This window comes from Microcebus murinus, chromosome 20 (genome assembly GCF_040939455.1).
Source record: "Microcebus murinus isolate Inina chromosome 20, M.murinus_Inina_mat1.0, whole genome shotgun sequence".
Lineage (NCBI taxonomy): Eukaryota > Metazoa > Chordata > Mammalia > Primates > Cheirogaleidae > Microcebus > Microcebus murinus.
The window spans coordinates 23,274,436-23,297,720 of record NC_134123.1 but is presented as its reverse complement, the minus strand read 5'-3'; the positions used below and the strand labels follow the sequence as shown (position 1 = coordinate 23,297,720).

The 23,285-nt window shown below is 40.3% G+C and overlaps 1 protein-coding gene across 1 annotated transcript in view; it reads right to left on the bottom strand.

Annotated features, from left to right (window-relative positions):
• AP1G1 (adaptor related protein complex 1 subunit gamma 1) overlaps positions 1 to 10,096 on the bottom strand; it is a 76,050-nt gene extending 65,954 nt beyond the window's left edge. The window contains exon 1 of the mRNA XM_075995773.1: positions 9,719 to 10,096. The gene's annotated coding sequence lies outside the window, so the exon portion shown is untranslated. The remainder of the gene's footprint in view (positions 1 to 9,718) is intronic.
• Between the last annotated feature and the right edge of the window lie 13,189 nt (positions 10,097 to 23,285).

The window sequence follows — 23,285 nt, the reverse complement described above, 5'->3', positions numbered from 1 at the left end:
CATAACAACAAAAACTTATCATTAACAAATGTCCGGCCTCCAAAATTAATATATGAATACAATGTATTCCAAGCAGTGGGCTTTGAGTTTTTTCTGAACTCAAAATTATTTTCAATCCATACAGATAAAAGAATACTTAAGAATAGTAAAAAAAAAAAATGAAAAACTATAGTGATAGGAACTTTTCTTCATAGAAAGTAACTTTCTAGCTATCAGTTACCCAAAAAGTAAAACAATGGTAAAGGAAGAGAAAAACAGAACACGTAAAAATAGAGCAAATATGGGAACTTAACATATATAACAAGGTGCCTTTTAATTCATTGAGGAAAGAATGGTTTACTTGGTCCTGGCATAGCTGGCTCTTTCCACAAAGGAAAATCACATACTGCCCCCCCACTTAACATATCATGTAAATGTTAACTCCAGATGAATAACTATATTCATGCTTAATTTTTTAAAACCACAATATTAAAAAGAATATTTAGGCCGGGCGTGGTGGCTCACGCCTGTAATCCTAGCACTCTGGGAGGCCGAGGCGGGCGAATTGCTCTAGGTCAGGAGTTCGAAACCAGCCTGAGCAAGAGTAAGACCCCATCTCTACTATAAATAGAAAGAAATTAATTGGCCAACTAATATATATAGAAAAAATTAGCTGGGCATGGTGGCGCATGCCTGTAGTCCCAGCTACTCGGGAGGCTGAGGCAGTAGGATCACTTGAGCCCAGGAGTTTGAGGTTGCTGTGAGCTAGGCTGAAGCCACGGCACTCGCTCTAGCCTGGGCAACAAAGTGAGACTCTGTCTCAAAAATAAATAAATAAATAAAAATAAAAAGAATATTTAGGAGAATATTTGCATATTCTTAATATGGAAGGAACTTGTCTAAGTAAAACAGTTTAAGAAGCCATAGAGGAAAAGAGGGACATTTATGACTACTTAAAAGTGTCTGTGACACAAATAAAGTTAAAAGAAAAATACAGGCCAGGTGCAGTGGCTCACGCCTGTAATCCTAGCACTCTGGGAGGCCGAGGTGGACAGATTGCTCAAGGTCAGGAGTTCGAAACTAGCCTGAGCAAGAGCAAGACCCTGTCTCTACTATAAATAGAAAGAAATTAATTGGCCAACTAATATATATAGAAAAAATTAGCCGGGCATGGTGGCGCATGCCTGTAGTCCCAGATACTTGGGAGGCTGAGGCAGCAAGATTGCTTGACCCCAGGAGTTTGAGGTTGCTGTGAGTTAGGCTGATGCCACGGCACTCTCTCTAGCCTGGGCAACAAAGTGAGACTCAGTCTCAAAAAAAAAAAAAAAAAAGAAAAATACATGTGCTATATGACAAAGAATTAATATTTTATAAAATGCTCCTACAAGATAAGAAAAGGAGAAAAACAACTTAAGAGAGAAATGAAAAGGAAATCCAAATGATCATTAGGTATATCAAGTAAGTTTAACCCCCAGTAATAGGAAAACTAAAATTAAGACAAAACTGAGACATCATTTATCATCTATCAGACCAGTAAAAATTAAGTATTGACATCCAATGGTTTAATGATATGGATACTACTAGCAGGGGTGAAAATTATGACAACCTATTTAGAGAATAATCTGTCAATAACGTTTAAAACACATTCCTGTCAACCCAGAAATCCCACTTCGGAGACTCTAGTCTGTAGAAATAAAAGCATCAGCAATTAAGGTGACGTGTACATGGATATTTATTGTAGCACTGTTTACAGTGGCAAAAATCTAGACACGACATAATAGCTATTTAAAAGTTGCTCTCTCAATGTACACCTTACGGCCAGGCTGAGTGGCTCACACCTGTAATCCTAGCACTCTGGGAGGCTGACCCATGAGTGCTTGAGGTCAGGAGGCCAGCCTGAGCAAGAGCAAGACCCCTGCCTCTTCTAAAAATAGAAAAAATTAGCTGGCCATAGTGGTGTGCACCTGTAGTCCCAGCTACTTGGAGGCTGAGGCAGGAGGACCATTTGAGCTCATGAGTTCGAGGTTTCTGACGCCAAAGCACCCTAGTCTGGGTGACAAAGCTAGACTCTGTCTCAAAAAAAAAAAAAACAACCCACCATCTTTTGACAAAGATATTACCAAAACAAACAACAAAAAAACTCTTAAAGCCAGGTGTGGTGGCCTACCCCTGTAATCCCAGCACTTTAGGAATGCCAAGGCAGGAGGATCATTTGAGGCCAGGAGTTTCAGACCAGCCTGGCAAACAGTAAGACCCTGGAGTGGGTCTCTAAAAAATTTAAAATTTAGCTGGGCACGATGGTGTATGCCTGTAGTCCCAGCTACTCAGATGGCTGAGGTGGGAGGATCACTTGAGCCTAGGAGTTCCAGGTTACAGTGAGTTATGATCAAGCCACTGCACCCAGATCAAGCACCACGCCCCACCCTGAGCAACAGAATGAGACTCTATCTCAAAAAAAAAAAAAAAAAAAGATACAATATAACAAGATAGGCAGAGCACAGTGGCTCATGCCTATAATCCTAGCACTTTTTGGGAGGCTGAGGCAGGAAGATTGCTTGAGGCCACAAATTCAAGACCAGCCAGAGAAAGAGCAGGACCCGATTTCTACAAAAAATAGAAAAATTAGCCAGGTGTGGTGGTACATGCCTGTAGTCCCAGCTACTCGGTAGGCTGGCACAGGAGGATCACTTGAGCCCTGTAGTTTGAAGTTGCAATGAGCTATGATGAGGCCATTGCACTATAGGCTGGGCAAGACAGTGAGACCCCATCTTAAAAAAAAAAAAAGAACAAGATAGAATTATATTTACTGATATGTTAAGAAAAGCTTTATATAGAGTAATATAAACAATATGATCTCTCTTTTGTAAAGGCAAAAATTTCCTATACATGCACATTTATGTTAATATATAGAGAGTCCTTTCTGTGACAGTATCACTAAAAAAATAAAATAAAATAAAATAGAGAGTCCTAAGTATGGAGAGAAATATTGAAGATATCCACAATCTGGTAAAATGGTTGGGAAGTAAAAATGGAAAGGGTTGTGGAAATTAGCAGCTTCCTTAAAAGAATATCTTTCCATTTTTTCACTTATTACAATGGACAATTACAAAAAAATCTCACAAGGATAAAAGTAAATCATTCAAACACAAAGCCAGGTATAGTGGTGTGTACCTGTAGTCTCAGCTGTTTGGGAGGCTGAGGCAGAAAGAGTGTTTGAGCCCATGACTTCAAGGCTGTAATGTACTATGATCATGACTATGAACAGCCACTGCATTCCAGCCTGGGCAACATAGTGAGATCGTGTATCTTAAAACACAAACACAGACACACACACAAAATGGGGGAAGTCAGTAACAAATCCACTGAACTATCAACATATTTCCATTGTTGGGAAAAAGACTGAAGTTCTCAACTTACTCTTAGTTCCTTAGCATAATGAATTATATAATAGATATTGGAAAGAAAGAAAAGATGGTGGGAAAAGCAGATCTCTTTGCTGTCACTTGAAGCTTTTGCTGAGTAAATCACAAAGAGAAAGCATTAGTCTATTTTGGAATTAAATATTTAAATACTCTAATATTTTCAAAGATAGGAGACAAGATTTTTTTTTACATGTTTTCTAAACCTGAAAATAAACTTCACTGACACTATCACTACCAGCCACAAGTAAATGACTTGCAGTAGAATCTCATAACTCAATCAGAACCCTGACTGCCTAAGTACCATATGTCAGAATACCTGAACTATTTTTCCAAATTACTATCTTTCATCTACCCACTAACTACTAAATGCCAGCAGGCACAGTGTTGTGTGCTAGGGATACCATAAATTAGACACTTCTCAGAAGCTCAAGGAAAAAGAGACTATTCAACAAGTACTAAAAGGTGCTACACCCCTACGCCAGTGGGTAGAGAAAATGCCTGCGGGTAGAGAAGAAGGAAGAATGGGTTCACTAGGTAGAACAGAGAAAAAAGCTTTCCAGATATAGGCAGAACATGTACAATAAGAATGAGCAGGTATGAAGTATTCAAAGAACAGCAGAAAGTTCAGTGTGTGCATAAACAAAAATGATACATACGAACAAATGCTAGGAAAATCAAGGTGTAAGCTACTTCCTCATTCTACTTTCTTTAATAATCAACACCATTTATTAAGCTTTCATCACGAAAAGTTTCTAAAGAAAATACAGAGCCCATGCTCTCACTGATGGAGAAAAATACACATTTTAAGACATCAAATATAAATTGAGTACTACCATAATAGTATTTTTTCTTACAATAAAGGTTTTCTCCTTCAATAATAATACCAAAAACCTAATATACACAAAGATTCAATTAATTTTATACAGTGTACCTAATTATTTTCAGCTAGTTTTCCCAACCAGTTATCTCAAACCAATATTTTCATCATATTTTAAAACTATAACAATTTCAAGTTTTTCAAAAAATAGAAGGGAATCAATCTTTTATACAGATTTTTTAACAAAAGGAAATTTTTAAAAAATCTTTCCTTTTCTTCAGCTTAATAGTGAACAATTTCTCAATAGTGAGGTTTAGATTCACTAACTTGAGCTGTGAAACCAATAATGGAACTTTTACTTTGAGTTGTACAACTGTATTATCATTTACAAAAGTTACCTCTTACCACCAAATACAATTTGAGTATCCCTTATCTGAAATGCTTGGGATCAGTGTTTCGGATTTCAGGGTTTTCTGGATTTTAGAATATTTGCATTATCCCATATGAGCATCTCCAACCTGAAAATCCAAAATCTAAAATGCTCCATTCTCGGTGCTCAAAAAGTTTCAGATTCTGGCCGGGCGAGGTGGCTCACGCCTGTAATCCTAGCACTCTGGGAGGCCGAGGCGAGAGGTCAGGAGTTCGAAACCAGCCTGAGCAAGAGTGAGACCCCATCTCTACTACAAATAGAAAGAAATTAATTGACCAACTAATATATATAGAAAAAATTAGCTGGGCATGGTGGCACATGCCTGAAGTCCCAGCTACTCTGGAGGCTGAGGCAGCAGGATTGCTTAAGCCCAGGAGTTTGAGGTTGCTGTGAGCTAGGCTGACATCACAGCACTCACTCTAGCCTGGGCAACAAAGCAAGATTCTGTCTCCAAAAAAAAAAAAAAAGTTTCAGATTCTGAAGCATTTCAGATTTCGGATTAAAGATGCTCAACCTGTAGGGCACATCATCTATTCTACAACAGTTGTAATTTTAACCCAAAGGATTATAAAAAGGGGAGTGCAAAAAGTTATTTCACAGTCCCAAACATCTAAGACCACATTTTCCTCATATTTGCTACTCCCAGGAATCTATAACATTAACCTAAAAACCAGACAAACTGAAAAGTCTAGGATGCTCACTATAACACACAAGGTGGAGTTTGCAAAGCAACTGCCTATCAGGTTACACTGTGACTATTGTACAGAGAAAGGGGGAGAAAAACCACTTGCCTTTAAGATGTCTTTAATTATTCATAAAGTACAAAGGTCACATGTATTTTCCTCAGGTTTGTTTGTTTGTTGGTTTGTTTTTGAGACAGAGTCTCGCTCTGTTGCCCCCGGCTAGAGTGCCATGTGTTAGCCTAGCTCACAGCAACCTCAAACACCTGGGCTTAAGTGGGGATCCTTCTGCCTCAGCCTCCCGAGTAGCTGGGACTACAGGCATGCGCCACCATGCCCGGCTAATTCTTTCTATATATTTTTAGCTGTGCAGCTAATTTCTTTCTGTTTTTAGTAGAGACGGGGGTCTCACTCTTGCTCAGGCTGGTCTCAAACACCAGACCTCGAGCGATCCTCCAGCCTCAGCCTCCGAGAGTGCTAGCATTAAAGGCGTGAGCCACCATGCCTCAGTTTCCTTGGCTTTTAAAAAACTTTTCCTTCTAAACCTTAATTTTTCACTAACAACATTTATAACTTAATAATTTTATCTCTCTAACGATATGAGTAGTTTTTTTAAAATAGTTAAACTTCCAAGTACCTAGTGGAAAAAGCATTTCTTATTTCAATCATTTTATCCTAAACCTTACCCTTTTACACTAAAGTGTCAGCTAATGCTGACTCAACAAGTTTTCCAAGTGTGGGGTTTTTCCCCCCCTACTCAGGACACTTCAAACTTTGACAGGTTTCTTCTAGCAACCAGAATGCAGAATTAAGTGCTCTGTGTTACTCTTTCGGTGAAGAAAACAAAACTTACATGTATTTTCAAGGTAGAAATGACAGCTCTTTTTCCTTTTCTCTTTCCTGACTTCACTGAAATAGAATTTTCTACACAAAAGGGCAACTAGAAAAATCCTAGTATGTTTTGACAGAAATATGATTTTTAAAATCTATAAGCTAAGAAATACAAGAGGTTAAATATTTATGCTCTCTTAATTTTAAAACTACTTGCTACTTTAAAAATATTACTCTGCATTAGAAAGTGAATAAAAGTAACAGATGAAAGAAAGCCAAAATCTACAACTAAAAACAATTCATTAAGCAAGGAAAGACTAAATTACAAGCACCTAGCCAGACAGGTGGCTCACAATTGTACTCCTAGCACTTTGGGACCCTGAGGTGAGAGGATCACTTAAACCCCAAAAGTTTGCAACCAGCCTGGGGAACACAGTGGGACTCCGTTTCTACAAAAATTAGAAAAATTAGCCAGGCATGGTAGCACGGGCATATAGTCCCAGCTACTCAGGAAGCTGAGGCAGGAGGAGCCCAAGAGTTTGAGGCTGCAATGAGCTATGATGTCACTGCACTCTAGCCCCAGCAACGGAGACTCTTTCTCAATAAATAAATAAATAAATAAATAACAACAGCTCAACAAGTCGCTGCTATTTAAATGTAATAATTTTAGATTTTCTGAAACTAAACCTAAATAGGAGTTTTAAAGTTTTGATATCAATTAAGTCCTGCTGCACACACAAAATTTTAAAATTCTCATCAAATGCAAATAAAGGGATTAAGCATTGTGAAAATCTGTTCTGGTATGTAGATTCCCAATTCATTTTTAATTAAAAATAATCTTTGGAAAATATTCAACTTTTGATGTCTGCATGATTTAGTTTTTACAAATCATAAAAACTTCAGTTTTTGTTTGCATATCACTGATTATTAAAACTTTTTAAAATAAATACTGGGGTGAAATATCACCAACGCATTTCTGGCAATTTCTGTATTTTATAGCTTCACTCTAAAATTTGCCCTCAAATCTAGAAATGACAGTGACAGACCAGATCAAAGAATAAGCAAATGCTCCCAAAAGAAAATGAATGGAGGCCAGGAGTGGTGGCTCACACCTGTAATCCTAGCACTCTGGGAGGCTGAGGCAGGAGGATGGTTTGAGCTCAGGAGTTTGAGACCAGCATGAGCGACAGTGAGACCTGTCTTTACTAAAAATAGAAAGAAATTAGTTGCACAACTAAAACTACATAGAAAAAATTAGCCAGGCATGGTGGTGCATGCCGGTAGTCCCAGCTACTTGGGGAGGCTGAGACAGGAGGATCAATAAGCCCAGGAGTTTGAGGTTGCTGTGAGCTAGGATGATGCCATGGCACTCTAGCCTGGGCAACAGAGTGAGACTCTGTTTCAAAACAAAACAAAAAACACCAATACCTTATTTGAAAAATGTAACTCAAAAATCGAACATTTCAGTAGAAACTGCAAGGGGCTGCTTAGTAAATCAGTGAGCATTCTATAGGTGCCCAGTGTTTGACAGGTCCCTTAAACCAAAAGAGAAAATTCCATACCTTCAGAGTAATACACACTCAAAGAACTAATATCTAATAATAACTAATATATTTTTGAAAAAAATGTCCTTAAAATAAGAACAACACTGAGTATTTACACTGAAAATATTCAGTCTTCTCCTGAGACACCATATGACCTGTACAGAAATTTACCTACAGTCTCATTTCAATAGCCAGGTAAGAGTAACGCATCTGGCAGGAGGCGGTGGCTCACGCCTGCCTGTAATCCTAGCACTCTGGGAGGCTGAGGAAGGAGGATCGCTCAAGGTCAGGAGTTTGAAACCAGTCTGAGCAAGAGCGAGACAGCGTCTCTACTAAAAATAGAAAGAAATTAATTGGCCAACTAAAAATATATAGAAAAAACTGGCTGGGTATGGTGGCACATGCCTGTAGTCCCTGCCACTGGGGAGGCTGAGGCAGAAGGACTGCTTGAGCCCAGGAGTTTGAGGTTGCTGTGAGCTAGGCTGCCGCCAAGGCACTCTTGCCCAGGCATCAAAGTGAGACTCTGCCTCAAAAAAAAAAAAAAAAAAATAGAATGCATGTATATGTGGCTTACAATATTAAAAGATTTGACTCAGTTCAAGTAATTAAATTTCAGCAGTCACTATACCGTGATTTCAAAAAAGTTATTTCTTTTTTGCAGACGTAAAAACCCAGGCTGAGATGAATAGAGGTGATTCAATCACACTCACCCAACTTGAAATGTAGGAGATAACCAGTGCATGATTATGAAATGCTTTTTATTCAAGCACAGTAGATTGTAAGCATACTTTTAAGAGCAGAACAAAAGCGAGGAGATTACGGGTACCTTGAAGGTCCATATTTTTCAAACTGAAAGTTAAGGCGTATAGAGTCCAGGTAATATTTTGGGGAACCGTGGAAGTGAATACTTAAAATCCAACTATCCTCAGAAAAATTCAATACATGAAGTCAATACACGTATTTTTTAGAATCAGCACAGATCACTACTGTACAAACACCTGAAAGTTAAGATCACTAAGAAATCATTCCTCTCTTCTGTTAACTAATCACTATAGCAGCCAAAGTCTCCTTTCTATCTACATCAAATTAGTATTCTCCACCGACAGATTTCCATGCTCAGGGATGTATAATACCAAGAAAAATACACCAGTGACAATAAGTACCAAAAAGCTAAATGTACAGGACAGGGAAGGAATCCACAAATAAGAAAACATTTGACAGCTCCCGCCCCCTAAAAGTCATTTAATCTGCTTTATAAACATTTACCGCTGAAGTACACTCTGAGCGAATGGTTCGACGGATCTCCTACACCAAGCCCTAACACGGAAACACAACCAACCGTCCCGACTCCTTCAGGCAATCAGGAAGATCCAGGAGAATTATTAGAAACTGATGTCCGCAGAACCAGGAGTTTGGGAAGGGTAAACAGTGTACCCGCAGGTAAGTTAAAAAATAAAGAAGAAGAACACGGAAAATTGGTAAAGAAGTTGGTCGGAAGGTTAGAGGGAGGCGAGGCCGATGTCCGGTACTGCGAGGACGGCATTGCAGGGGCAGGCAGCGATTAACTGGGCATTTGGAAATACTGAGAGTTCCCTGAGAGAGACTTGACCTGGGTACAAGACAGAAGAACGCTGATACGTGGCTCAGAGAAGACACGCGGGGGTGGGGCCCGCCCCGCTAAATCCCAGGCTCCCTGAATGAGCCCTCAAAGGAGGATCACAGCCTGAGAAAGTCAATGGGTTCAAGGAGGCCCGGACCGGCCGGGCAACGCCACCGCACGGAACGCCGCTGTGCGCGGAACCTCCCGGTCCGAGGCCTCGGGGTCGGCCCTCAAGAAGTCGGAGCAGCCCCTGGGGCTCCGGGCCCCTCCTGGCCCAGCCTCTCAGTCCTCTCGTCTCACCCCCCACAGCCTGAGACCAGACCCCTGGGACTGACAGGAAGCTTCCGGCAGAGCGCCCGCGGCAGCGGCGGAGCAAAAGAAGCAATATACTCTCAGTGCCGCGAGTGACACTCACCGGCCCGAAACCTCGAATGAAACCAGCAGCTCCGGGGGCGGCGGCAGCAGTGGCAGCAGGAACCGAACATCCAAAATGGCGGCTCCCTCGGCCTCACCACCGCTACCGCAGGCGGAGGGATCTTTAGGAAGGAGGGAGTTTTTAACTAACTTCACACACTATTGCAGAAACTTCGGTCCCTAGCTTCACCTCCTGGTTGATTCCACGTTGCCACACTGCAACTTCTCGTGCCTCCCCTCTCGGATTATCCAAGAACTCGGACCCTGCTGAGGACTATTTGCCAAGGAGGAAGCGACTGCTCCTGGCAGAGCGACTCAAAGCGTAGCAAGAGTCAGGGCTGTCACTGATGACGCGAGACGCTGCTGCCGAGTCACCGCTGCGATGAGTCTGAGCGAGAAAGATCCGGCCAACCCCGGAGCGGACGGACATTGGTTCCGCTTCGGAGAGTGTGGAGGGGCTGGGTTACCAGGAAGCGGTGGGGCCACCTGAAGGGGGCGGGACTAGGTTAGGTAGCCAAGGAAGTGAGAGAGGCGAGGCAGGTAGGGGCGGAGAACCCAGCCAGGCTGAAAGGTCTTGATCCAGGAGAATCCCATATTCTTTCCCTATCCCCTTTGAGACGTTAACTTTCTCTTGCCTTTAACTTCAGAAGCACGCTCCAAATAGTCTGGGATTCTCTAGTTTTACGGTATCTTTACAACATATTTTATGAAAAGAGAGGAAGACTCAGAAGAATGGATTCCATCTGCAATAGCAATGCCCATTTATTGGACTTGAACTCTCTAGGTTTTCAGTTTCCTCACATACAAAAAGAGAAGAGTTGGACTGAGGATAGCAAAACCCCTTACAGAATGGGCTTTCTGTCTATGACTCCATGAACTAACGGCCAGAGCCAAATAAAGTCTAACCAGACAGTTCCTGGCTTGATAAACATCTGACACAAATATTTTCCATGCGAATGTAAGAAGGGCCCTGGTATCTTGGTCCATTTAAAGGAAAGGTGACCTACCTAGACTAAAATCCTTTCGCTAGATTAGCAACAATACGATAAAACACAGCACCAGGCTGGATGCCAAAGAGAACAAAACTAACCACAAATCTTGAGTTTAGAACCTGAGTGGCACAGACAGGAGGTTGCACTTTTTTTCCTTACACAGTCACTCTCATGCAGGGATATCAAAACACTTTACAAAAATTGAACTAGGTAGGCCCACCTGTACAGTTTTGTCCTTGAACTACTGGGGCTTGCCAAGTGGCTGAAAAGAAAGGAGGGCGAGGGTGAGATAATAATTATCATTTTTATTGTTAAATATTGCTATCGCATTATTCACAAAGCACTTTCATTTGTATAATCTAATTTGACCCTCTGGCCAACCTCCTGAGTCAGAATAGGTAAGTGTAAGTAATTTAGTTTTACAAATAAGGAGACAGGTGCAGAGACACTGACTTGCTAAAAGACCCATGTCCTCTCCCCTACCCCAGTGGGGTTCTGCTGTAGGGTGTCATCTTGCAAATTAAAAAATAGTACCCACCATCTACCCCTACCCCACCACTCTTTACACACACACACACACACAGACACACACACACGGTGACGTCAACCTAGAGCAAATGGTTTGGAGAGCAGAATGCTTATAGAAATCAGACCCTCTGCCATAGGACTGTACAGTGCAGCCCAGGATCACGTGGCTAGTAAATAGTGGTTTCATGCCATAATGCAGATTTCTCTGAGGTATAGCTATGAAGGGAACACATGCCAAGCTCAGCTTGGGGTTTCCATAAAAGTAAGAGGTCTGCGGACTGCAATGCAAAGCAGAGTTAGCTGAAGTACTCCATTTGGAACTCATAAAAATTGCTTAGAGGTCAAATTTAAATGTTTGTTAACCACAAAAGAAAAATTAAACCATCATCTTAAAGAAGAGGAAAGAGCTTTTTTCCTACGGTGCCAAGTAGCAGAGCACTAAAGAGAAAATGGCAACATTAAAACATGTAAACCCCCTCCCAGTATTTTTTTTTTCTCATGTTTCTGTTTGTTTATAATTACCAGACTCCTACCCCAGGGAATTGAAAATTAAAAGCAATTGCCCCAATATATAACATAGTCACATTATCTTGGGATTTTTGGTTTCTGTGGCTAGTGATTAAAGTTTAGGGAGGCTTATTCCCCATCTTCTCAAACATAATCTGTAATTCCAGATAAATAAATTATGGCACATTCATAAAAAGAAATACTATGCAGCCAATAAAATGAGATTACTAGCTCTATATTTATTGTCATGGTATGGCAGCCTTAAAAACAATCTTATATAAAACAATATCATAAAATGCACTTCTAAAAATTGTATACATATGTAGAAAAAAGTTGAAGGACAAAATTAAAACAAAAATGGTTACCTTTGAATGGTGGGATTACAGAGAATTTTTACTTTCATTGTGTTTTGTTTGGCAATGAGCATACTGTACTTTTATTTGAAAAAAAAAAAACTTCATAAGAAAATGCACATAAGGTCCAGAGCCAAGAGAGAGACACATGAAGCCTCATGTATAGCAAAATGTTGTTTATTTTGAGCATCTGGGTGTAGATGGGTGGAGACAAAAAAGCATCCAAGGGAGGGGAAAGCCTTGGGTTTTATAGAGGGTTTTTCTTGGGGGGAGTAACACCTGCAGAGATAGGGGAGGAGAGTAGCTTTGTCCTCATCACGGGCATAGGAATGCTAGTGTGGCTGCCCTTGTCTGTGGTTGAAGTTAGATTTATAACCTTGGACTCTCCAGACTCCTGTGGCTTTTGTTTCACAAGCTTTATGATATTTTTCGGGTTCCCACCCGGAACAAACCTAACAATGCAGTTTAATGGATTTTTGTTTTTATTTATTTTTATTTTTATTTATTTATTTTTTTTTTTTTTTTTTTTTTTTTGAGACAGAGTCTCACTTTGTTGCCCAGGCTAGAGTGAGTGCCGTGGCGTCAGCCTAGCTCACAGCAACCTCAAACTCCTGGGCTCGAGTGATCCTTCTGCCTCAGCCTCCCGGGTAGCTGGGACTACAGGCATGCGCCACCATGCCCGGCTAATTTTTTATATATATATATATCAGTTGGCCAATTAATTTCTTTCTATTTATAGTAGAGACGGGGTCTCACTCTTGCTCAGGCTGGTTTCGAACTCCTGACCTTGAGCAATCCGCCCGCCTCGGCCTCCCAAGAGCTAGGATTACAGGCGTGAGCCACAGCGCCCGGCCGGATTTTTGTTTTTAAAACAACAACAACCTGAGAGGATTAAACAAACTTCTAGGAAGAGATAATGCCTGGGAGAAAAGATCATTATTTCTATGATTTTTTTTTATTACTGATAACTTGCATGCTTCAATTTAACAAATAATAACAGCAAGAAACAAAACTTAAAAGGCATTGACCAGGAGTCATACCACCTAGATTCCAGTTCCAGCTTGGTTAGACTCACTTTGTGCCCTGAGCAAGATGTTTAGCATCTCTAAGCCTGTTTACTCAGCTTTCCAATATTTATTTATGTCTTGCCGGTTCCAAAGTGGATTTAAAGTGACTTGTTATCTAGAAGGCATCAGATACATGAAAGTACTTTGAAAAATATAAAGCATCATAAGAATGTAAGTATAAAAACTTTTTGTGCCACTTCACAATTGAACTAAAGCATTTATTGACTTCCCACTGTAGCAGTAGTGCATTGTGTCTCATAATTTACCAAGGTATTTTCATATCCATCAATTAATTTGCTTCTTACACATCATGAGCTTATAAACCATACAGGCGTTATAGTACAGTACTTAAGAGCATGTGTTTCTGGTCTAGACTGCTTGAGTTTAAAACCCAGCTCTTCCTTTATTATGTGACCTGAAGCAAGTTATATAACATCTCTGAACACATCTGAACCTCAGTGTCTCCGTCTGTAAAATGGGCTAATAGCAGCAGTGCCTTCTTAAGGCTGGTGCAGTAATTAAATGAGCTGATACACTTAAAACATTTAAAACGGTGACTGACACATGGCAAGGCTTCGATAAATATTAGCTCTCTTTAGGATAAATATTATCATCCTCATTTTAGAGATAAGGAAATAGGGGCTCAGAAAGATTAAATGATTTGTCACACTTTTATATAGCAGAGACTGGACTCAAATCTAAACCTTCCAACTCTGAATTTGTCTTCCAGCTCATACAGCAATCATTCAATGAATGTGTTCCCTAATTCTTTCTAATATGAGACACTGTCCTGGGTATACCAGAATCTGTAACAGACATTGCAAAACTGACTCCCCACAACCCCAGGCCAGGCCTGGTGGCACATAGCTGTAGTTCCAGCTACTCAGCAGGCTGAAGCAGGAGGATCATTTGAGCCCAGGAGCCCAGGAGTTCAAGTCCAGCCTGGGCAACATAGCGAGATCCCATCTCTGAAAAAAAAGGGACTGCCCCTACCCTCCAGATAATTATAATCTCATTGAGGAAAACTAGATTTTTTCAAAAATCCACAAATATTAAAAAACCATTGATATTATTATTCAGGAGATAGATCCTAGCTCAAAAAAAAAGCAAAAGCAGAGAAATGAGAGGCCACTGGGAGCCAGAGCCGTGCAAGAGGACTTTTTGGAAGACATGGTATATCAGCTGGAATCTGTGGTACTAGAAAGGACCCTCTCTCTGGAGCTTAGGGATGCAGTGGGTTTCTTAAATGACTTGATTTCATATCAGCAGCTGAAGCCCATATGACCTTTAGAACAACAGATGGAGAAAGCGCTCTCTGAAGAAATTCGGTCAGCATCTTTCACAAGGAACTCTTCCTGCCCCTCCTCGAGCCAGAGACTCCAGCCAAGAAGGAGAGTGAAGAGGGCACAGCCCTGTAGGAAATACAGTGACGTGAGTCAAAGAGGCGGCTCCACTGGCCTCTTTTGTTATCGCTTGAGTCACACGGATCTATAAATAAGCCTGAAAGAGAAAAATTAGTCTCTCTGCTGTTGTTTGTGTAATGTTTTCACAAAAATCATTTTTCACTATTCTTTTAAGCACAGTTCCTATTCACAGTTTATCCAGGACTGAGATAAAGATTTAGGAATTAATCCTTCAGGGATGACAAAAGCTAGAAATTATGTAAAAATTAAAATTCCAACAGCCAACTCTGTGCACTGTTTGACCTCCTACTAGGAGCATTAGGAAAGCTGCAATATAGTCCCTCAAAGTTATTCTTGGCCTATAAATGATTCTATATTATGTTGGCACCTTTGGAAGGAAAACCTCACCAGGTATGAGACTACAATCAACTCAAACCCCAAATGGAGGAAATGGGAAGACAAAACTGAGATCATCAGAGGAGGATGTACCATCCGGAAACAGAGTAGGACTTCGGACTCATTGTTTTCTATTTAAGTAATTTTATTTTTTTAATATGGGCACCACTGAGCCAGGTGAGGTGGTACACACCTGTAGTCCCAGGTACTCAGGAGGATTCCTTGAGCCTAGGAGTTTGAGACCAACCTGGGCAACATAGTGAGACTTTGTTTCAAAAAAGAAAAACAAGCAAACAAAAAAAATGTGGGCACCATCATTTGCCTAGAAGAATCTATAGTAAATTGTTTTTGTTTTCCTGTAGCTACACAGCCTCCTTTTTTCCTCTAAAATCAGCCCTACATTCTATTGTGCAATGGATAGTGCATTGGACTTCTAAAATCAGCCCTACACATTGCTTAAAATTAGCCTGGAAAGTCCAACAAGCGCTGGGACATCCACAGTAACTGGGGCAGCCAGTCCCTGGTGCCCAGCTCAGGGAATGCCAAACTCCTTCTCCAAGCTGTTCACACATGCCAAAGGATGGCTTAGGATTCTAGCAGGCGCCAGTGTGAGGCGCCTAACTTCTGAGGAGAGGCAGCCAGCTTGTTATGCAAGTAGGTCTCTGGTTATAGACTTGAAAATCCTCCAATTCCATATTCTTTGAATAAACGTGTTTTTTATGAGAAGTGGAAAATCTTTTTTTTTTTTAGAGATGGGGTCTTGCTATGTTGCCCAGACTGGTCTCGAACCTCTGGTCTCAAGCAATCCTCCCACCTCCCACCTTGGGCCTCCTAAAGTGCTAGGATTACCAGAGCCACTGCACCCAGACTTGCAATCTGGACTTTTTCTTGTTGACTCCTGGATTCTTTTTTTTTTTTTTTTTGAGACAGAGTCTCACTCTCTTGCCTGGGCTAGAGTGCCGTGTTAGCTCACAGCAACCTCAGACTCCTGGTCTCAAGCAATCCTCCTGCCTCAGCCTCCCGAGTAGCTGGGACTACAGGCACATACCACCATGCCCGGCTAATTTTTTCTATTTTTAGTTGTTTGGCTAATTTCTTTCTATTTATAATAGAGATGGGGTCTAGCTCTTGCTCAGGCTGGTCTTGAACTCTTGAGCTCAAGCAATCCTCCCGCCTCGGCCTCCCAGAGTGCTAGGATTACTTTTTCTTTTTGAAAGTCACAATTTTTCAAAACGCATGCCAAGATGATCTGTTGTTGTAGTGGTTCTAAAACTTTTTTGTGTTAAAGATCTCTTTGAAGTCTGATGAAAGCAACGCATCGTCTCCCTACGTATACAAAATTTTGCCTACCACTTAGGGGGTTCCTTCGTGAACTTGGGGCTAAGAATCCCTGGCCTAATGCAAACATCATTTGCAGTAGTGACCTCCCTACAGGAACTGGGTATATTTGCATTAGACCACATTCTGGGCGATGGGGCCTCTCTAATAGGAATAGCTTTATTTTTCTACTAATTTTGAGCTGCTAATTTTTAGAATCTCCTGAATATTGGAAAATCCATAACTCCTGAATTATATTATGAATTTCAAAATATTATCTGCATCCATGTTGAAAATTGTTACCTACTATAAAGGAACACACTATAATACACTTCTCTAACCAATGGAAAAATAGTCTTATAACAACTCAAGCACATTCAATGAATAATAGCAAGCAACTCCACCTTCTACCAGCATTCTCTATACTTACTAGGAACCAGTGAAGGATGAAAATCATTCTTCTTAGAGTCATTATTCTGAAAGAAAGAAGATCACTGGGAAGTGATTGGTTTGAGTTCCAAATGCATATTTTGCACATAGTAAGCCTCCAATAACTATTTCTTAAAATTAAGTCAACCTTATACTCTGGTTTCTCTTCAGAGAAAAAAAAAAAAAAAGATATGTCAACAATATGCAATGTGTGGATCTTTTTTGGATCTTGATTTCAACAAGATAACTGCATAATACATTTTTCAGACAATTAGGGAAATTTAATATGGATTCAGTATTATATGATATTAAGGATTATTGTCATTGTGATGAGCATAATGGCATGGTTTTATATTGTAAAAAGAAAGGATATATGTTAAAGATATACAATGAAGTATTTACAGTTGAAATTACATAATTTCTGAGGTTTACTTTAAATTCCTACCCTACTTTTCCCAAAAAAAATGTTAGGAAGAGATAGATAGATGGATTAAGTGTAGCAGAATGTTGATAACTATTGAAACTGAATGATGGGTACAGGGAATTTTACTATGTAATTTTAATTTTATATATACAGGATCTAAAACTTTCTGTAGCAAAGTTTGCTTTGTTTTATTTTTATTTTTATTTTTTGAGACAGAGTCTCGCTTTGTTGCCCAGGCTAGAGTGAGTGCCATGGCGTCAGCCTAGCTCACAGCAACCTCAAACTCCTGGGCTCAAGCAATCCTTCTGCCTCAGCCTCCTGAGTAGCTAGGACTACAGGCATGCGCCACCATACCTGGCTAATTTTTTCTATATATATTAGTTGGCCAATTAATTTCTTTTTATTTATAGTAGAGATGAGGTCTCGCTCTTGCTCAGGCTGGTTTTGAACTCCTGACCTCGAGCAATCCGCCCGCCTCGGCCTCCCAGAGTGCTAGGATTACAGGAGTGAGCAACCACGCCCAGCCTGTTTTGTTTTTAAATCGTAGAACTCTAATTCCAACAGTAGAAGCTGGGCAATATACACGGTATGGTTCCAACAAATAATTTCAACAAAGAGTACCAGAGTTAGATTATGTCTGCAATATAAAGTCTTAGAAAACAGCTTCAGGGTCAGAACTACCTTGCAAAGTAAAAAGAATAACAGAGATTCTTTTTACACTGAAGGACTAAAGAGTAAAGAAAATTAATGCCTACGGCTCTTTAGTTTTCACTTTGTTTGACCTCTCCAGATTTATGTATACAAAATGATGAGGCTTTTATACTATTTTCAACATGAAAACGAACTGTTCTATTTATAAATAAATAGAATATATCTAATCTGAAACATGAGTCTAAATCATTGTACATTGAAAGTATTCAAATTTACCCAAATCATAAAAATGTTCTTTGCAGTCTCTACTGTGGTATTGTTAAGAGGTTGATGAGAGACTATAGCCTACTTCTCTCGTGATTTCAGCATAAAAACACATCAAATATCAGTTAAATGATTGCAAATATCCCCCAGTCCTGAAAAACTTCACAAAGATCATCTTACCAATTAGAAACATAATCTGGGCCGGCGTGGTGGCTCACGCCTGTAATCCTAGCACTCTGGAAGGCTGAGGCGGGCGGATTGCTCGAGGTCAGGAGTTCAAAACCAGCCTGAGCAAGAGCGAGACCCCCATCTCTACTATAAATAGAAAGAAATTAATTGGCCAACTAATATATATAGAAAAACTTAGCCGGGCATGTTGGCGCATGCCTATAGTCCCAGGTACTCGGGAGGCTGAGGCAGGAGGATCGCTTGAGCCCAGGAGTTTGAGGTTGCTGTGAGCTAGGCTGACGCCATGGCACTCACTCTAGCCTGGGCAACAGAGGGAGACTCTGTCTCAAAAAAAAAAAAAAAAGAAAAGAAAAGAAACATAATCTGGCACTACCTGTAGTCCCATTTCAGATTCAGTGTCCCCATGCACATGACCTGCCTTTCAGTAGGAAGGAGTGAGAAACAGGTTGGGGATGGCATAGCTAAGGGCCCTGGTGCAGATACTTGTGACGCCCCAAGTTGATCACCAGTTCCCGCTACAGCACCACTTCCCTCTGCCAAGGGTGTCTTTCCCAATATCATTGGTAAATCCAATACTTACCATTTCTGGGGTTTCAGCCCAAGACAAGAGGGTAGGATTCCTATTAGGCTCTCAATTTATTATACATTTGTTTATTACATACTGACTACATGCCAAACATTCTTAGAAGCACACTGGGGAAGAAATGGTGAGCAAAGAGACATGGTTCCTCTCCTCCTGAAGCTCATAGTCTAGTCGATGACAGTTAAAAGCCTTGGAAGACCTTAGGCCTTCTAGCTCACAGACTTCTTCCTTCTCTCTCTTTTAATGACTATGTTTTGAGTACCTATGAGGTTAGATACTGTGGTACGCCAGTGGTTAAGACTTATATGTAAATATTCATAGATAGGTCTACAAGAAACTTGATCAAACAGTAGCAATAGTAAACTCTGGATTTATTTGTTCACTTGACAAAATCTATTGCCCACCTGATATAAGCCCAGTACAGGGCTGGGGATGCAACTGCGAACAAAATAGACAAAAGTCTTCTGTCTTCATGGAGCTAACATTTCGGTGGGGGAGATGGTGAACTATACAGGATGTCAGATAGAGATAATTTCTAGAGAGAAAAAAGAGACAGCAGAGAAGAGAGAAGGCATTTTAGAGAAAGTAGCCAGGAAGGGCCTCACAGAGAAGAGAACATATTTAAGTACAGACTTCAAGGAAGTGAGGGAGGGACCACGCAGATATCTAGAGAATACACAGCACCAGAAGGAAGTGGAAAGGTCCTGAGGCAGGACTGTGCCTGGCAGGGCTGAGGAAGAGTAAACAAGGGGGAGAATTTGAGGAATGAGGTCAGAGACAGTGTAGGGGTGGGTGGCCTCATCAGTTCCGGGGAAGACTTTGCTATTCTAAGTGAAAGAAAAAGCAATTGAAGGGCTTTAAAAACAGAGGAGTGACATGATCTAACTTAGATATTAATAGGATCTCTGATGCCATACTGAGCATCAATTAATGGGAATGAATGGAGCAAAGACAGAAACAAACAAACAAAAAATAGTCGAGAGCCTATTGCAATACTCCAGGCAGGAAATGATTGCAGGTTGGACCAGGTGCTGATAGTGGAGAGGGTAAGAAGTGGCAGAATTCTGGATATATTTAAAAGGTAAAGTAACCAGGATTTGCCAAAAGATTGGCTGAGGGGTAGGGGTTGAGAGAAAGGCAAGAGTCAAGGAAGATGCCAAGATTTTTGCACTAGCATAGAATTTCCATTAACCATAGAAGTGATAGGCTTTTCGAAGATGTGAGCATACTCTTGAACTTGTTAGATTGGAGATGTCCCTGAAACATCCAAGTGAAGAAGTCAAGAAGGCAGGTGGATATGGGAACCTGGAGTTTATATAAGCCTAGAAGTCTTAGATAATGGTATATACATGGAAGTCCCGTCCCCCATGAAGATGGTGTTAAAATCCATGAGGTTGGATGAAATCACTTAGAGAGTAGGGGAGAATGAGAAGAGTTCTGAAAACTAAGTCTTTGGGCATATCTCTAGATGTGGCACGTGTCATTTTATATGTCTTTTACTTCTTCAAAGTCCTTTTCTGTATTGTTTAAATTTTTACAATGTGTCATTTTTTTTCAACAAGCTATATAACACTTGGAAGATTTTTTTTAAAAAAAGAGTAAAAGTGTCCCTATAAGGAAACCATCAGGAGCAAAGCATCAAAAAAGATAAATGGGCTCCTTAACCGCAATCGGACATGCTACACGCCACATGTGTAGTTTGAGGAAGAGAAGTGGGAACAGCAAGGATAGAACAGACTTCCCTTATTGCTTCATGCCCACGCTAAGAAGAAGTTTGGCATCCGAGTATGAGGCCATCCTTAATAAAGAAGTCACCAGAGGCAGCCTAATCAACCACTAAAACAAGTAGCTCCCCACATGATTTGAGAAGCACTAGTGGAAAATTTCTCTTGCCTTATGACAGTCCATGACCACCTTTTGGAGGTCCACTCTCTTTAAAAATGATGACAATGATAAAAAGCAAAACTTGCTTACATTTGTTATGTGCCAGACATTGCCTTTAAATTCCTTATATGCACTAGCTTATTTAATCATTTCAACAAACTCACGACATAGGAACTATTATCAACCCCTTTTTATTTTTTTTTCAGTACAGCTGCAATTTTATTTTATTTTATTATTTTTTTATTTTAGTGTATTACACGGGCACAAGTGTTAAGGTTACATATATTGCCCATGTCCCCCTCCCCCCTCAAGTGAGAGCTTCAAGCGTGTCCATCCCCCAAATGTTACACATCTTACTCATTGTTGTTGTATACACCCATCCCCTCCTCTCCCCTCCCACCCTCCCAACACCCAATAAATGTTACTCCTATATGTCCACTGTGTTGATCCATTAATACCAATTTGCTGGTAAGTACATGTGGTGCTTGGTTTTCCATTCTTGAGATACTTTACTTAGTAGAATGGGTTCCAGCTGTATACAGGAATATACAAGAGATGCTATATCACCATTGTTTCTTAAAGCTGAGTACTATTCCATGGTATACATATACCACATTTTATTAATCCACTCATGAATTGATGGGCACTTGGGTTGTTTCAACAGCTTTGCAACTGTGAATTGTGCTGCTATAAACATTCGAGTGCAGGTGTCTTTTTCGTAAAGTGACTTTTAATCTTTTGGGTAGATGCCCAGTAGTGGAATTGCTGGATCAAATGGTAGATCTACTTGTATCGCTTTGAGGTATCTCCATATTGCTTTCCACAGAGGTTGAACTAGTTTGCAGTCCCACCAGCGGTGTAGGAGTGTTCCTTTCTCTCCGCATCCACACCAGCATTTATTGCTTGGGGACTTTTTGATAAACGCCTTTCTCACTGGAGTTAAGTGATATCTCATTGCATCAACCCCTTTTTAAAGTCCAGAGAACTGAGTGTCTGAGACTTGCCTGAGGTCTCACGGTTAATAAACGGTGGAGCTAGGATCTGAATATGGATCATTTCACTACTGAACTCATACTCTTAACCAAAACTAAACGAGACTGCTTTGTGCCTTTGGATCTTGTTGCCTTTATTCCAAGATCTCTTTATTAAGATGGAAAATATCCCCAGGACAAAGTTGAGGTCTTAAGAACTAAAAATGTTTTACACACTTCTGTTTGTTTTCCACTGTATTGTTAACAATTTATAAGGGTGTTAGGCATACTATGTGGGCAGAGAAAAAGTACAACTTTCAGCTCTTTTATAATTTTTCCAGAGCTACTCCAGAAGCCAAATTCCTAAGTAGAAAAAAATTACACACAGATGATTAAATGCCTGCAGCAAACCATCATCAAGAAAGAAAAGCAAACTTCATCAAGTTAAGGCAAATTTGCTTTAGATGAATAGCAACCGAAAGAACATGTTACGTCATTGGAATTATGTTCTTTTAGCATCAAAACAACAAAACACTTTGCTTTGCTTTGCTTTAAGCATCTGATAAATGTGCAACTTAAACCCTCTAATTCTAAACACCTTATAAATTATGGCACTCCTCCCACTCAAAAATCCAGTTTTTAAGTTTTGTTTCAGTTAAGTCTTATTTATTTTTTCTACCATTGCCATGAAAGAAGGTATTTATTTTTTTTTTTTTTTTTTTTTTTTTTTTTTTTTTTTTTTTTTTGAGACAGAGTCTCGCTTTGTTGCCCAGGCTAGAGTGAGTGCCGTGGCGTCAGCCTAGCTCACAGCAACCTCAAACTCCTGGGCTCAAGTGATCCTTCTGCCTCAGCCTCCCGGGTAGCTGGGACTACAGGCATGCGCCACCATGCCCGGCTAATTTTTTTTTTTTTATATATATATCAGTTGGCCAATTAATTTCTTTCTATTTATAGTAGAGACGGGGTCTCGCTCTTGCTCAGGCTGGTTTTGAACTCCTGACCTTGAGCAATCCGCCCGCCTCGGCCTCCCAAGAGCTAGGATTACAGGCGTGAGCCACAGCGCCCGGCCTAGGTATTTATTTTTACTTAAGAAGACTAACAAAAGCAAATACTTTTTTGGTTATCCTTTATGAAAAGAAAGAATTCCCCCCAAAATTCTATAATTCCAAATAGGCAACACTAGGGATAGCCTCACCTACAATTATGTCATAGGCAGTTAGAACTGGTCAAACTTACTATGTTCAACTCAGGGACTTGTGACTGCAATTGAGGCACTACCCAGATTAATGTAGATACAGATTCAGCCAGACCAGAATCCAGTTACCTAAGAAAAGCACAAAATTATGAAACTCTATGTTTGGCTCTTTTTTTCCCTACTTCAAAGGTAGCCCATGGGCAATGTTCATAACACGATGTTCAATAATAAAAAATGAAAGTTGTAATATAAACCTATATGTAAATATATGTGTGTATACACACATATGTATGTTTAGATACACACAGTTACATGTAGATATACATATATAAACTGCAAGGAAAGCTACCACAATTCTTATCTCTAGACCTGGAGATAAATCTGATCACTATGCCCTGGGAGACAGCAATCCTGC